The sequence below is a fragment of the Miscanthus floridulus genome, chromosome 2 (assembly GCF_019320115.1).
Source record: "Miscanthus floridulus cultivar M001 chromosome 2, ASM1932011v1, whole genome shotgun sequence".
Classification (NCBI taxonomy): Eukaryota; Viridiplantae; Streptophyta; class Magnoliopsida; order Poales; family Poaceae; genus Miscanthus; species Miscanthus floridulus.
In genome coordinates, this window is record NC_089581.1 from 24,464,914 (window position 1) to 24,469,704 (window position 4,791).

The window sequence follows — 4,791 nt, forward strand, 5'->3', positions numbered from 1 at the left end:
ACTTATGGTCAGTAAGAATGACAAATTCTTGGCGCTAAAGGTAGGGGCGCCACTTCTCTACTACCATAATCAATGCAAGAAACTCCTTTTCATATATGGATAATGATTTGTGCTTGTCTCCAAGTAAAGGGGGCGTACCCAGTGCAGAGAGCTCTCGCTCTGTGCGGAGTCTAGGGAAGGGTGTTAGTGGCAAGCCTTACCCTCGCCAGTGCAATGCGAGGAGACCGCGACTCGAACCCAGGACCTTCCAGTCACAGGCGGTAAGACCGCTCTGTGCTTGTCTCCAAGTGCCTTGCTCAAATATGTTATGGGCTGTCCCTGCTGCATAAGCATAGCTCCAATTCCTTCTGCACATGCATCTGTTTCTATTGTGAATTGCAACTGAAAGTTTGGCAGGGCCAAGACTAGTGTATTTGTCATAGCTTGTTTCAGTTCATCAAATGCCTGTTGAGCCTCAGGTGTCCACTGGAAAGTTTTCAGTCTCAAGATATTGGTGAGTGGCTTAGCTAGAATACCATATTTGCTGACAAACTTTCTATAATAGCCTGGAAGCCCAAGAAAAGCTCTAAGTTCTGTCATTGTAGTGGGTGTTGGCCATTTAACCATTGCATCAACTTTAGTAGGATCTGTTGCCACTCCTGTGTCAGATATGATGTGACCCAAGTATTCCAAACTTGGTTGAGCAAATGTGCACTTAGATAGTTTTAGATAGAGCTGATTTTTCCTCAGTGTTTCTAGAACCTCTTGAATATGTTGTAGATGATCAATCTAAGAAGCATTGTAAATGAGGATGTCATCTAAGAAGACCAGCACAAATTGCCTAAGGAATAGCTGCAGCACTTGGTTCATAACACATTGGAATGCGGCAGGGGCATTGGTGAGGCTAAATGGCATGACTTTGAATAGGTAGTGGCCTTGATGAGTCTTGAAGGCAGTTTTGTGTTCATCTTCAGGTAACGTTCTGATTTGGTGGTAACCGGCTTTCATGTCCAACTTGGTAAATAACTTGGAACCAGCCAATTCATCCAAAAATTCCTCAATGATAGGCATTGGGAACCTATTCTTGATTGTCAAATCATTGAGTTTTCTGTAGTCCACACAAAATCTCCAACTGCCATCCTTCTTTTTGACCAACAAGACTGGGGATGCAAAAGGGCTATGACTATGAGTAATGAAGTCACTCTCTAACAGTTGTTTGACTTGACTCTCAATTTCATTCTTATGCTGAGGAGAGTAATGGTAAGGTCTAGAGTTTACTAGCACAGTCCCTGGTTGGAGTGGAATTGAGTGGTCATAGCTCCTTGGTGGTGGAAGATGCTTTGGGTCCTGAAAGACATCAGCATAAGTTACCAACAAGTTTCTGAGGTCCTCTGATTGAGTCTGGTTGGGTGGATGCTTTTGTGTATTTGGTGTCACAGGATCCACTATCAGTTGATTACAGATCGGACGACTAATCACGATTAATCGTGATTAGTCGTCCTTATCGTAAAAAGGTGCTCGATAAGGGTCCTCGATTAGTTTGGACCGATTAGAAACCTTATCGTCCGATAAGTTGCGACTAATCATGATTAGTCGTCCGATCAGACACACATGACGACTAGTTGGGCCAGTATATTCAGCTAAAGAATTCGGCCCAGCTAAAGAATTCGGCCCACCTAATAGCTGGCCCATTAGGGTAAGATAAGAGTGAGTGTCTGAGTGACGACTAACGAGTGAAGGAGTTGGCTGCAGCCGCCGCACATGGCACATTTCTCTCTCGCTCTGGCTCTGCTCTCTCTCGCAGCTCCGTCCACAGCGGCGCAGCTCCATCCTCAGCCTGCAGCTCCCTCGCCGGCACTGCTCCATCCGCAGCCTGCAGCTCCGTCCACCGACGCAGCTCCATCGGTCAAGCGCCAGGGTGCGGACGATCTATGAGAGCAAGCTCCTGGAGCACGACCCCGAGCGCCACCTCGCCTGTCTCCTCCCCTGTCTCGCACGGACGGCGTTCACGAATAAGGACTGCGGCAAGGGCGAGCGCGAGGCACAGTGGGCGGTAGAGCAGAGGGCACTCCACGGCCTGAACCAGCTCGCCACCTCCTCCTCCGACCTTCTAGTCTGCAGGTCCGTCCGCGCCTCTCGCCGGCGTCCGCAGCATCAAGATGAGCCACCACTCTGCCTCCTCTGCCATGTTTACATATATTTACATCATAATATATATAGTATATACATAGTCGATCATGCCATCTAGGCACAAGGACGACTAAATGTCCGACTAGCCGATTAGACCGATTAGGACCGACTAATCGTCCCTTATCGATGACTAATCGTCCCTTATCGACTTATCGGTGGTCATACGACTAGCCTCGATAATACAATCTGAAAACATTGTCCACTATAACATAGGCCCAGATATCATTGCCTTGAGAAGATTTGTACACTTGCTTGGTTGATATACTACTTGGGTTAGGTGGAGTTTGTTTTAGGCCTTGAAGGACTATTGTTTTGCCCCCATGGGTGAACTGCAAAGTTTTAGCCTACCAATCACATTGCATTGGACTATTGGTTTTCGACCAATCATACCCAAGTATAGCATCATAGGGTAGGAGATCCAATACTATCATATTAGTGTGGAAAGTGTGCCCCTGCATAAGCCACTGTAAGTTTGCTACTTCTCTGGTGGTAGTCATCCATTCTCCATTTGCTAGCTTGACCTTTTGGGCAGGCATTGGAACTGTAGAAAGCTGAGCCATGTTTACAAAATGTGAACTGACAAAGCTATGAGAACTTCCTGTACCCACCAAAATGAGCATTGTTTTGTTTCTGACAGTTGACTTGAGCTATATGCATTCTAAAGATTGAGTACCAGCTAGAGCATTAAGTGACAACTGACAAAAGCCTTCAGTGAGAATTTCTTGTACTGCCATCTCATTTAACAGATCCTCACTAATTTCCTTGTCCAGGTCATTGACAATCAGAGCATTAAGCTGTGGTTTGTTCTTTTTGGCATAGACCTCTGCATGACAAGGTTCAAATTTCTCTCCACAGTGGAAGCAAAGATTATTTCCCTTCCTGTTGTCTTAACTGCTTGTCTCTCCATAAGTTGCCATAAGTTCCTTGGGTTTTGTTGTCCTACTTCCCAGGTTGTGCTATGTTGTTTGCATTGTTTCTCTGATACTTGAGTTCGCTTCTTTCTATCACCCTTTGCTGAATTTTGGCAATAGTAACAGCCCTGTCCACAGTTGTGGGAACCTAAGGTTCCATAATAGCCCTGATCTCCTCTTTCAGCGCATTCACATATGTGGAGGCAAAAAATAAGTCATCATAGTGTCCTCCATGCATGGCAATGTCATACTGAATTGAGTGAAATTCAGTAGTATAGTCCTCAACTGTTCCACTCTGCCTCAAATTGAGAAGTCCATTAATTGCATTTCTATAATCATCACTACCAAATTTGGTTTGGACTGTGGCACAGAAAGTTTTCCAAGATACATCTGGACTAGTGAGTTTGTAAGCCTCCCACCATTTTGCTACATTGCCCTCAAGATGCATGGATGCAGCTTCAACCCACAAATGTTCAAGTATACTGCATATGCTGAAGTAATTGTGACACTTGGTGAGCCATACCTTTGGAGTGTTACCATCAAAATTGGGAAATAGCATCTTGGGTAAAGCATGATGAAGGAGAGTGTCCTTGTTTGGCTCTAGTGTAGGCTTGGGTTGTCTGGAACTGGAAGGCTTCATTGTTTCTTTTCCTTTGGCATAAGCTTCTGCAAAGTGATTCTCTTCCTCAAACACCACAGATACTGATCTGTCACTATGGTCATCTTCAAATTTCCTTAGTGTGAGCTAAGCCACTGCTTGGCCATTAGCTTTGACCTGCTGAGCAATGAACTGTTGTTCTGATGTGCATTTGTCAATCTTTAGGCTATTGGCAGAAAGTTGATTCTTGAGGTCTTGCTATATGATGCCAATATCATTCATTCTTGTAAACAAAAGATCGAAATTGTCCATCACTTGGTCCCATTTGGTCTTGTCGTCCTCCTGACTGTGAGACATGTGATCCAACAGGATCTTTGTCTGCGCTGAAGGCTTTGGTGGAGCCGTGATGTCAGTCACTGAAAATCTGAAGCCTACGGTGGTGAAGCAACAGGCTTGGCCTTGGCCTCCCCTATTTCATGGTTCACCTAAACCCAACTCCTGGAAGAGAGGCGTCGATCGAGGGATTTTACATGGAAACTAATGTCCCACAACCCAAATCGAAGGACTCTTCCCCACCAACGCCAACGCCACCGCACCACTATCAAGCGTAGACTATGGAATTTTACACGGAAACAAGTGCTCCGAAACCCTCGTCTGCTAACTCGATGTGTGCTAAGTAAGCGAGTGAATTTGAGTAAAGCTCACAAAGGTTCTCGCCGCCGAACCCTGGTTGTTGATGTAGTCCCCCAGTCGATGTAGTGGAAGCCGAAGCTGGAGCCGAGGCCGATGTGCCCCATGTCCAGATCCCGTCGCGCCACCACCGTGAGGTCGTGCTTGCTGTGGACGCGAGCAGGCCCGTCCCATGGGGGAGGGCAGGCAGTGCGACGCCCGGGGGCCCATGGCACTAGGGGCCCATGAGTATACGTATATGTAGTACATGTATTTGGCTCCATAGGGTCACATCCAGTTCAGTCTGCGGCTCTGCGCGGCAACCCTTTCCTATTCGCGACTCCGCGTCAAAGCATGCGTGCTGTTGCGCCGCGGCGGCTGTTCCGACGTTTCCAAATCCTGAAATCCCGATTTCCGTAATCTGGAATCCCGTGATCCCAGCAG